At 46.6% G+C, this 12,366-nt stretch overlaps 1 long non-coding RNA gene across 1 annotated transcript in view; it reads left to right on the top strand.

Annotated features, from left to right (window-relative positions):
* LOC109284113 (uncharacterized) overlaps positions 1–12,366 on the top strand; it is a 69,481-nt gene that overhangs the window by 14,066 nt on the left and 43,049 nt on the right. The window contains exon 2 of the long non-coding RNA XR_002091435.2: positions 12,215–12,318. This is a non-coding gene — a long non-coding RNA (uncharacterized LOC109284113). The remainder of the gene's footprint in view (positions 1–12,214; positions 12,319–12,366) is intronic.

The following is a 12,366-nucleotide window of genomic DNA, read 5'->3' as shown; positions in this document are numbered from 1 at the left end:
CACTCCTCACCAAACCCAATTTCACTTCCCAAATGACATTCAGTACCTCAGTAAAAGACAACATATATCCCAGCCCCCCAAATTCTTTCACATCATACCATTACCACTCCCTGCCTTACACCCAGGGAATTTCCCCACTTCCGGTTGCTCCCAAGCCTTATCTCTCTCCCCACAACAACCCACTCCTCCTCCCTTCTTCCCGTGGAAACATATTGTTCAATTTGAAAAAAAATATTAGAATAACTAATACAATAAAACACTCCTTTCCCCATCTCTGCCTTTGCCAAAGGGAAACACCAAAGAGTTCCCTTGAGCATCAACTTTCAGCCTTTCCTGCCTTGGCTGCCTACCCCAAGGTGTCTAGCAGTCCTTTTCAAGCCCACAAACTGGGTAGGCCCATCTTTTTCCACCTCTCCTGGCTGTGTGATTTGCTTGGTCAGTGTCCCAGCTCTTCCCCTGATCCAGGTTTAGCCCCCAGAGCAGGGGGGCAGTGATGTTAGGATGAACAAGGCCCTTGTAGGTTGTCAAGAGCCAAGAAAAGGTCACAAGCCATAAACCATAGTCAAAGATGGAGCAAAAGGGAGCCTCCAGCAAAAAGGAGGTTCAATATTCAAGACTGGAGCAGGGGGAAAGACTAGGTATTGTGTCTGTAGGCTAGGTCAGGAGCTGATTTCAGATTGACAGGTGTGAAGAGCAGTCCTTGAAATGAGGAACTGGAGCTAGTCAAGTAGCTGAGCAAGGCCATTCCTGGAATGCAGCTGGGACTGCTACCTTGGTAAGCAAATCTTTTCTCCAAATACAGAAAAGAAATATTTATCAAATGCTTCTGCATTTTCTACATTAAAATTCACAATTCTACAATTACCATCTAGTAACAGACTGATGGCATTTCTAGGATTCCTTTTGCTGTGAATATACTTTTAGGAAAAGCTTCTCCTTATTGTCCTTACATTTGCTGGCTATAGATTTCTTCTTATGTCCTTTTGCTTCCTTTATCAATTTTATACAATTTTCTAATTTATATGCATTATTATAATTCCCCTTTTTCATGCTCTATACTTTAGCTGTAAGTGCTTTTGCTTCCCCTCCAATCAGGCATTTTGCTTTGTTTATATTGTTTTAAACAATGCTGCCATCTTTCTCATTTCTGGCACCTAAGGACATCTGGTTAAATATTTTTAAACAGTTCTCAATTATCATTTACATTTTTCTGTTTAAATACTTTTTCCCAGATGATTTGGTTCATAATGGTTTTCAGCTTTGTGAAACTGTCCCTTTTAAAGTACAACGTATATATTGCATTAGTTTGGATTTTATTCTACTTGCACAAAATATATGTAAGCAAGTTATGATCAGCTGCAACTAAAAAATCACTAGGTTTTAATTTCATGATCAACTCCTCTTTAACTACACAGATGAGGTCTGATACAGCATCCATCCTCACACACCCTGGACTGGTTGCAACACTTTTGGAATTAGGAAGTGGTTATCTATAATTTTTAGGTCATTATCCTCCTCACTTACTGCTGAGTAGCTTAGACTAACTTAGAAAACTCCACCCTTTTCAGGGAAAACAAAAATCCAAGCCAAACCAAATAAGACAAACCATACTCATAGTCTTTTCCATTTCCTGGGACATAGTCCTCCTCCAAGGATCTGGGTAAACATCTTTCCTCGTTTGAAGGATAAAACCTAATAGTTCCAATCCAGCACTCAGTGCCTCTGGAGAGCAGGTAAACACTGTAAACATACCGTAAACTCAACGTCTGGGAATCTAAGCAGTGAAATCAATGTTTGTTCTCAGGCAGACCACCCCTCCATAAAGCAACGTCCTACATTAACTGCCCTTTAATCCTTCAATGAGCACCTTTTCCTTACACTCCTATAGGACATAATTTGCAGGTCCTGCTTGATCTCTGGTTGCCTCATTGAAGACCGTCATTAGAAGAGCTACTGATCTCTCTCAGACTTTCTCCTTGTGAAAGAGAATTTTTTTTTTATACCTTCACTCCCCTCTTCCTAGCGGACTTCACTCACAACAGACACCTCCCATTGGTTTCTCTGGAAACTAGAAGAACCCACATTTTTACACCTCTTTAAAAAAGATGATGCTTCCAGCTGACTACAGATATCTGCTAACACTATCCCAGCACATTGGTTCAGAAACAGATTCAGAAGGAAGAGGTCTTCACAATCTTTTTTTTCAGGGTAATCAGCTGTAGTGTCAAAAGCACAGGATTATGGTTCCAGTGAACAACGTAGATACCAGATGGCATACAGCAAAAGTCCTGTTTTCATTGTCCAATTGAGTAATAAGGAATAATGGAGAGAAATAGAGAAAAGAGGAAATACCTGGGCAGAAAGGTTAGTAATAGAATATTTCACAAAGATATTTTCAGATGGCCACAACATTTAAGTGCAGAGATAAGAGCTAAATAAAATAATAAATCCATACAATGCAGATACCGTGCAGCATGCACCATTCCAGCAAACAGTGATTTTGTGCTACCTGCTGGCTCACCAATTCCACATTTCATTCTTCCAATTTCATTTTAAAGATAATAAGGACAGTTATTCAGTCTTCCATCCAAAAGAAGTAATTTTTTGTTCCTTAAATTTCACTGTTAGCTTATGTTGCATTGTTTATATCATGGCATGTCACACACAAAATCTTGTCACACTCCATAAAAATCATATGCAAACATATATCCCATTTAATGTAGATAAACTTTTTTCCCTTAAAGTCTGATGAAAGCTTGGTTTTACACAACACTGCCTGCAATACATATTTCTGCTGCATTGCAACGGTCCACAATAAAGTGCTACTTCAGAAACTCAAGGAAGACGAAATAAGATAAACATAGGGATTTCAATTTTAACATAAACAGCATTTTAAATAGTATTATTTGATTTACCACTGTAATTATAGACTGCTTTCCACTCCCAGTTTAGTTTATATCATCCTAAGTATTCAAAGGAAGTTTCAGTACATGAAAGACTCTTTTTTCTGAGAATGCTGGAGAAATGATATTTAGTTGTACAAGTATTTTTTCTGTTTCAGTGTTTAAGACTCTTTTCAAAAGTTTCATAACCTTCTGAGGTAGCCACAGTTTCTGTTAGGCCACTTCTAGTCTCATCAGCAGGGATCCTGGTTTTCTCTGATTAAAAAAAAATCCCCAATTTTTGGATTAAAAATAATAACCCCAAATCCAAATTTTTCTGTGATTAAAATGAAATGCTACTATAAATACATACATATATAAATACACACACACACATATATATGTAGTTATATATTTATATATATAGTTTATATATATATGTGTGTGTGTGTGTGCATGTATATATATACACATAGTTATAGTTATATATAATGATGTTTCATTTTAATAATGGAAAAATGGATTCTGGGTTACTCTTTTAATCCAAAAATTGGGGATATTTTTTTTATCAAAACCAGGATCCCTGCTCATCAGTAAAATAATGACAAAGAAAGAGGACTGACAGAAAGTAATTAATGAACAATTTTTATGTCTAAACTGTGATATTGCTGGCTGAGTAGCTTTTAGCTATTCTTTTTGGTACAAAAGCCATGGCATACAGATAAGAGGCAGAGCACTTAAGACATGTTTACAAAGATTAAACCACTGACTTGGCCTTAGTTAAAGTAAATTTTCCTTCTTCCTGCTGTGCAGTGAGCTTTTACAAAGGGAGGACTGGCAAAGGCTGCTTCATCTTCTTTCCTGGCACTATCTGTTGGCTTCAAAACCAATGCAGGCCTTAAGCTACATAAAAGTGCTTCAAGGTATTAGCATTTTGTGGGATTTAGTATTCGCCACATTTCTAATTAATTTGGATACATTCAGATCTGAGCCTCTAGAGTGATTATCTGAGGGTCATTCTACATTTAGGGTCAGACATTCAAAAAACCTGAGCCTGAATGAATCAATCTTTGCAGGTTAGTCTAACCTGGCTAGGCTTAACCAGTTTGTAATCCGACAGAAATTCTCTCTGTGCTGAGGAAATGCAGGCACATGCCTGCAGTGGTTCAAGCTAGAAACCAGGGAGCGCTAGAGCAGCTCTCCCTTCCCTTCCAGATTGCTGAGATGAGGGAGGGGCATGGCCAGGCCCTGGCAAGACCTCTGATTAGGGAAGTCTGCCTGCACCATCCCAGGCTTGTCCCTGCTGGCTACTCAAGGGGCAGGAGTGTTGCCAGACCCCAGCCCCGGGCTAGTACTCTGAGGCTGGGGGGAGAGGGTGCAGTGCCTACATCTGTTGATGATACAGAGCTTTTCAATCTCCCTCTCCCTGCCTTATACTGTCTGCAGCAAACTGACAGGCGAGCAAGCCAGCAGGGATCTGATAACAGTGTTTATCACTCCATCAGCAAAACAATAGCCTTTCTCCATTCGTTCAAATTCTTCTTAAACAGCTTACCAGCTGACCTGTTGATTAGCTCCAAAAAGACCTAAGCAGTCACTGTTCTGTCTGCCTGTCCCAGTGAAATTGGAGAGAGACGCACACAGACACCTCCTGACATTAGCTAGCATACAACATACCTAGGGTCTGTGGGGCTGGGATCTGTGCTGTGGGGGATGGGAGGGAGTGGGGGATTCCTGCTTGAACAGTGAGTAGTGAGGGGGGGGATGTAGGGCAGGGAGAAGCCAGGCAGACCCTGTTGTACCGGCAGCCTCTGCCGGAGCTGCAGCTCAGGAGCAGAGGGGAGGGGCCAGCTGTGCTGTGGAGCAGAGAGCATGCTGTGGTAGCCTGGATTATTTTAAACCAGCAAGGGGTTTGGGACAGACATTGCATAATCTGGTTTGAGCCAAATCAGTTAAGTGTGATACTACATTCAACCAGGTTTATCTCAAACTGGTTTCAGCCATTTTCAAACTGTTTTTTGTACACTGAACATCTGTTCTGTTATAGGTTTAAACCAGTTTCCGATCACTTAAACTGGTTTATGTGTAAAGTCTTTCCCTTGCCTAGAAGTTCAGATCTGAACATATCCACTAGAGATCAGCAAAGCTGGATGCTCCCCTCAGATATTCTCCCTACTGCAGAGAAATACAAAGGCCTACACATACACTGTCTTTTGCATCTAGACCCACTGCAGTGAAGTCAATGAAAGTCTTACCATTGACTTCAGGGATATCAAGATCAGGCCCTTTGGAAACTGTATACATGAGTTCTGTTGCTAAACTGTACCTGCCAGCACTTGCATTATACATTTTCTCTCCCTCCCCAACCCTTCACCACTCTGCAAGCATTTATAATTTGGCCTTAGACTTTATTGATAGTAATTTTCACTTGCATCAAATAAGGCTTTCCACCTGTTTAGTGAATATTAAATAACTAAGCTTCAAAACATCTCAGTGGGCGTGTCTACATGAGTGGCCGACTGCACAGTTTTTACTGCACAATTAATTGAGTTGGCTGGAGCATGGTAATTACCACACTCCAGCAAACTCCAGCATCAATTATATCAGCATCACCACACTTAAAAAATGGCTTTGGTGGCTCTTTAATGCTCATTCGATGAGCTTTAGATAAAGCACCCCTGCCACAATTTTTAAGTCTGGGGATGCTGATACACAAGATGCTCCAGGCACTTTAATTAGAGTGGCTCTAGAAGCACCTTTAATTAAAGCATACCACCCTCCACTCTCGGAGCAGAAATGCCCTGTGGTCCTTAGTTAATGCAAATTAAAACAGGCTAATGCTCACTTGCCTAGTACCTCAAACATTGTTGGCATACCAAGGCTGCATCTACACATGCAGGTATGTGCAGTTTGTGATATGATAAACCACACGTGTTGCACATTATATCATGCATGGTGCTGCTTATTTGTAGTGCAGAGGTAAAATTTGCTCCTGGGATTTCTCAGTAGCAAAACAAAAACCCATCCAGAAAAAAAAGCATGCCAAAATAGTGTGTACCAAGACAAACACAGAGATGGGAAGGCAGACAGCCCAGGACTGCCTGCTCCCCCATCTCTATGCCCTGCAGAGCCCCTGTGCTGTGTGTGCCTTGAGATGAGGGAGCAAGAAGCCCTGGGGTGACTGCTCCCCCATCTCCATATGCCACTACCCAGATGGCTGGGGCACAGGGTGCCCCAGTCAGCCCCTCTCCATCCTGCGCAGCACATGGAGCCTGATGGGAGCAGCACACCAGAAGCAGGGAGGAGCTAGGCATGGGTAGTTTGCCCACAGTGGGAAAATATGTCCCACAACAAAAGACACACACAGGGGCATGTGCTGAGGCACAAAGTAGCAGCACAAATTTGTGCCACTACTATTTGTGCTGCTGCAAGTGCACACCCCTGCTCAACTGGACATAGCTCAAGAGTCCAAAAAACAGCCAAAACCAAACAGAGAACCAGCTTGATGATTTCAGAAATTATTTTTCCTCTATTCTAATCCAAACAATGCCTTGGGGCTTTGTCAGTGAAACATCGGTGTGTTCTGTTAATTCTAAACACTGGCTTCTACAGAAAAAGCCTGAACATTTGGAATGTTTTAAAATATTTGCAAACATCAGTCATCTATAATGTAGATTGATAAGTCAGCTGCATTTCAAACATTTAAAAACCCAGACACCAAAATTCATAAAGAAGCTACTGTACAGAAAGACTTCAGTACACATACAGCATGTACTATTCGCATTCAAAACAGAATGAGTGTTGCATGGCTACTTAGTCTTTTAATTGTGTAGCACTGATTTGCTATGTTAGTCATCTTCCAGAGAGTTTCCAAAAGTGTTAATTGATTGGGTCATTATACAGTGTCTAGAGTCAATATACTGTGTATTATAGAGGTGTTCTATAGTTTCACAGAAATTTCCCTTTTTTTGCCAAATGCCATAGTAATGAAATTTTCAACCACATCCATTTGAGTGTGCAAAATTGGTAAGTATGTAGACAAATGACACGGTGCATTTGCAATTCTTTGCACACAAATATGTAGGCGGTTTTTGTGTGCAAAAGGATACAGCTGCAAATTCTTCAGATGCAAGTAAGAATCCTGTCTGAAAACTCATTTCTATTACTGTGACTCTCTCAACATGGAATTTAGTATTCTGGCTTCCACTTCCAGCCTCACCTCCCATCATCAGCCAGAGAGGGTAAAAAAATACACGATGTTCTTAAGGAAGTGACAGACTTAATTCTGAATCTCCTTCTTTTTCTGTGTGTAAGAAAGACTTTTAATGTTACTTGAGCCAGTGAAGAAGGTGGGGGGAAGCTGGGAGAGTAGTGTGCGTCTTAGTAAAAATTAATGTTTTTGTTGGCTAGCCAAGTTCAGGAAATCTCTGTACTGAGCATGATGAGAAGGGATGTTTGGCAAAAGTTTTTTTTCCAACAACTGCTACAGGTGAGGGATTAGAGTGAAAATGTTTAAGTGCCTTTTCCATGGTTTTCTACCCTGTACCCCTCTTGGCACATGAAGAATTTTAGACTCTAATCCAAGCATCCATGAAAGAAATCAGTGAGATCCCCTCCACTTACTTCAATGAGCTTTAGGCTCCTATACACACACAGGGAGGCTGCTCCACCATGCTGTAATTACAGCATGTCAGAGCAGACTCAATTAACCAAGTAAGCTGGGGCATGGTAAATACTGTGATCCAGCAGACTCCAGCATCACATGTATCAGTGTCCCCATGCTGAAAAATGGCAATGGGGCGCTTTAAACTAAAGCTTGTTTGACAAGCCTTAGTTCAAAGCACCCCACTGCCATTTTTCAGTGTGGGACCCTGATACACGTGATGCTCTGGGTGCTTTTAATGAGCACAGATCTCAGAGCTGCACTAATTCAAGTGCTCCCCCCACAGAGTACGTCTATAAATGCCCTTTGAGCCAGGCCCTTTGAGCATTAAAGTAGATATCAAAACACCTTCAAGTTTTCTTCCCTATAACTTTTTTTACTTTAGTGAATACAGAACAAATTCTGGGGCTGACTCTGCAAACTTTAATCATATAAGTCAGTGGCACCAACCTTCCACCCCACAGGCCAGGTAAGTGGGGTGGGATTGGTCTGTGGGTTGGATCCTTCATGGGGTCAGCCTGTGGGTCTGATCCAGCACACTGGCCCGACCTTGTATGTACAGATCTGCCCATGTGTCGGCCTGACCTCACATGCTGGCCCAATCCTGTGTGCCCCCACATACTTGGCCAATCCAGATCCCTGCGCTGGCATGATCCAAACCCAGGGCCACATTATCTGCCCTTCAGGATTCCCCACAGGCCCAGAAATTTGGCAGCAGGAGCATGGGAACTAATGCTGCCATTGTTTCCCCACTGCCAAACCTCAAGATACTTGGGGAGTCCTATGACCTGGATGGCACAATTTCATGGGCTGAATCTGGCCGGTAGGCCAGGGTTTGAGCATCCCTGTTATAAGTAGCTCAGTTGCCTTCAAGTAAACAGTCCACCAGAGGGCCAAATCATGATCCACAATATTTATCCAAGCACAGCTTGGATAAATTATACTTGACAAACTCTTGCAGTAGGCATGATTGCAGTGCCCCACTACTAAGAAATGGGTCAGCATGTAATAGCCAGTTTGCCTATAGTAAACTGCCACATGGACACATGACAGTTGCATTGTGTAACTAGGCACATTTACATGAGACATTTACTGCAAAGCTGACTAATTAGCTCCACAGTGAAGTCTCCGCTTCTACACATGCAGCCCTAGTAGGTCATAATAAACAAATAAATGCTGCCATAGGAGAGTACTTGTGAATATGAGTACAGTAAAAGCTGTGTTAACCAGCGTTCTACTCTATTAAATGGAATTTCCGGCCAGCCGGCTGGATGCAGGGGGAGGGGGGAAGGGGGTCAGCCATGTCACTAGGGAGCTGGCCTGAGGCTAATCTCAGGGCTCTTGGCTGGGAGCCTTTCCTGCCCCAGGCCTTTAAAGCCTTCAGGCATTTTGAGCCCTGGGGCACATCAACAGGCAGTCTGAGTCAACTCCAGATCCTTTGTCCCCCTGGGCAGACCATAGTCTAGCCTTACCAGCATGCCTGCACCCCAGCACTGCTGCCTGGCACCTTAGTGCCACGCAGCTGCCAGGCCTGTGCCATCCAGGCCTACAGGTTGCTTCAGGCTGCAGCCGGGCCTGCCAGCACCCAGGCCCAGCTGCAGGCAGCTTCTGGCTGCTGGGGCCAGCTCCACCTGCCCACAACACCCCCCAGAACTCTGCCCTAAGCCTGTAGGTGCTGTGGGGCATGCCTCAGCCATGTGGATGCCAGTCCCATGCTAGGCCTCATGCTGGGCACTGCAGGCAGCTGCCCAGGCCCAGCTGCACAGGGACAGCCACTTGGAGGTCCACCGTGCCAGCATGGGACCCCAGATGGTGATGTCCTCACTGACACCCATGCCCACACCTGAGCCCACCTCCCGGGGTCCCAAATGCTTGCAGGAGGAGACTGGTGACTTGTGCTGCTCTGCGGCAAGGCAGAGGTCAAGCACCAGTTTGAGTGGGGCAGGTGCTCCAATGCCCATGTCTAAGAGGGGTTGTCAGGCCAGATGCAGGAGCATGGGCACAACTGGTCAGCATGGCAGTGCCACATAAAAGTCAAGGCCTTGTGGGCACAGTGGGTTGCCATTGCTGACCACAAGTTTCAGTTGGGGAGTGCCCATGAATCCATGCCCTTTAGGTGGCAACTGGCAGACATCCTCATGCCCTGGGACCCAGGCTACAGCCGTTCTGTGTATAGAAGCACATGCGGCCTGTCCAAGCTCCCGCCCCGGCTTGGCAACCATTGTGATACATCACTGAGAGAGGGCTCTTTGGGCCTGCAGCTGCCTGTCCCATCGCGCTCCCCAGCTGCACCTTTAACCAGCAGCTCAGGGAGCCCAGGACAGCACCTGCCATGCCAGCTCTGTGGCCACACGCCACACCATGAGGGTCAGCCGGCCATAACACTGCTGGACACCAGTGGTGCCAGCACCTCCTCAGGGGGGCCCCCTACCCAAGTGCCCACCTGCTATGCACCACCATCCAAGGACATGGCCTGGAGCTGCATGCCATTGCTCACAGCTGTGACACCACCTACCAGAGCGAGAGTGACCCACACTGGGGGAGCACTGGCCACTGTTGCCCCTGGGTGAGCTCCCCACTCACCACATTCACCGCAGCATGCCCACCTGGTGGAGAATAGCTAGAGGCCAGGGTCCTGGCCACCTATTGCCAGGCTCTGCCTCCAAGGTGCCACCACCCCATGGCCCCCAACCCCAGGACAGTACACAAAGGACATTGCACATAGTTTTCATGGGGAAGAAGATTTTTTCTATTGGTGGTGCATGGGGTGGGTGATGGAGTGGCTCTGTTTCTTGGGAAGGAAGTGGGCATGGGGACTCTGGTTGATATGAAGTGAATAAAAACTTGTTCTTATGAGACATGTCTGCAGTGAATGTGGTGTGGTGCTGGGGGTGGTGTGGGCTGGGTGGGGTGAGGAATCTCTGGGCATCAGTGCAGACAGGCTAGAGTGGGGAGTGCTGGAGGAGGTGGTTGGCCAGCACCTCCTGCACTCAGTGCCCTGGCCCCCGCTGGTGGGTGCGCAGCTCTCCTGAGGGCTCAGTAGGGGGCCTCCACTGCCACCACTATCACAGCTAGTGCTCCCATTGCCAGGCATCCTGCACCACACTACCTCCATTAAAGCCTCACAGATGTTATGCAGCACATAGCCTGCAACGGTGATCCAGGGGAGGTTGTCCTTGGTGAATTTGAGTGAGGGTGTGCCAGATTTCCTTCAGATGGCTGAAGGTGCCCTTCACCAGGGCCCAGGTCCAACTGAAGCAGCAGGTAAAGCAGGCCTGGTGGGGGTGCAGTATGTAGGCCCACATAAACCAGGGCAGGAATGGGTAGGCAGGGATCCTAATGAGGATTGGAAGGATCACCCTGGTGCGCAGCTGCATGTCCAGCACCCCTGGTGTGAAGCATCTGCTCTCCAGCAGGCCTGGCAGGCCGGAGTTTCAGGAGACACAGGTGGCATGGGCACTGCCCACCCAGCCAGCACTCGTGCATGAAGGCACCTCAGGGGTCCACAACAGCTTGGAGCACCACAGAGTGAAAGCCCCCCCCCAGATGTAGTAGGGGCCACCTCCATGAGGTGAGCAGGTGACAGGGATGTGGGTCCCATTCAGTGCACTGGGGGAATCACAGGGCACAGAACCCTATCACCACCAGCAGGAAGTTGTGCACATAGAGCACAGTGTGCTCGGGCCTGTCCTGGAGAGCACCGCACACCTCCAGGCTAGCTTCCCTGGTGGTGGCCTTGCCCATGCCAAACAGGTGGCTGACATACCACAGGCTGGCAGGAGTGGCCAGCTTGAGCAGAGCGAGGACCAGCTGGGTATCTGTGAGGAGGTGCAGCCACATGGCTGTGTCCTGCCACTCCAGGTGTGGCCAGAGTTGCTCCAGAAGATCCCAGAACGTGGCCCAGGTCATGCAGAATACCTCCAGCCACTGCTTGTCATCCCAAGTGTGTTGGACAACATGCAGCCAGCTGTCCTGGCTGGCCCAGTACACCCAGGGACAGCAAGGCTGAAAGCCCAGAAGGGCAACAGCAGCCCTGGCATCTCTGCTAGAGTCCAGCCAGATTGTTGGGGTTGAAGCAGCAGGTGCAGTGGCAGCCCTGGGATGGTAAGCAGTGGCGGGTAGGAAGTCATCCCAAGAGACAGTCAGGGAGTGGACAGTACAATGGGCCCAGAGGGCCAGCATGATGGCCAGCAGGAGTGCGGGACACTGGTCATTGCTGCCTGAGGCAGAAGAAGGAGCAGCCATTGCGCAGGGAGGTAGAGGCAGAGAACAGAGCTCTGCCATGTGCTGTCCCTGCACTGCGCACACTGCTCCTGGCCATGGTAGTGACTGGCCAGAGAGCAGGGAGTGGGGCTGTCTTTTAAAGAATGCTGCCAGCTGTGGGCAGCTGCAGCAGGAGCCTGGAGATCCCCCAATGACAGCCAGGGTCCATTGCAGGACCCCAGGAAGCAGGAGCAGATTTGCAGCCATTGCTAGCAAATCTGTTCCTGCTTCCCTGCACATGTAGATGCGTGCCCGGCACCATTTACTTGTGAGTAATTTACTGGCGAGTAAACTGGTGCCACAGCAAATGAATGTATAGATGGTGCATTATCTCCTTAGTTCCCTACCTAGCTCATGGGTCATAACATGAAGAAGAGACTTTACATGGCTGTTACTTCTCTCCCAGGTAGCTGTTTGGGTAAGGAGGATGAGGAGAAAGAAAGGCATAAGCACTTAAGTCCAAGCATAACCAGTGCAACACACCACCACAGCTGATGCAGGCATGGAGAAGTAAGTAAATTGTTTCAAAACTTTGCATGGTGCAGGATATTTTTTTCA

Source organism: Alligator mississippiensis, chromosome 1 (assembly GCF_030867095.1).
Source record: "Alligator mississippiensis isolate rAllMis1 chromosome 1, rAllMis1, whole genome shotgun sequence".
Classification (NCBI taxonomy): domain Eukaryota; kingdom Metazoa; phylum Chordata; order Crocodylia; family Alligatoridae; genus Alligator; species Alligator mississippiensis.
The sequence above is the reverse complement of the archived record's forward strand: the minus strand, read 5'-3'. Positions and strand labels throughout refer to the sequence as shown.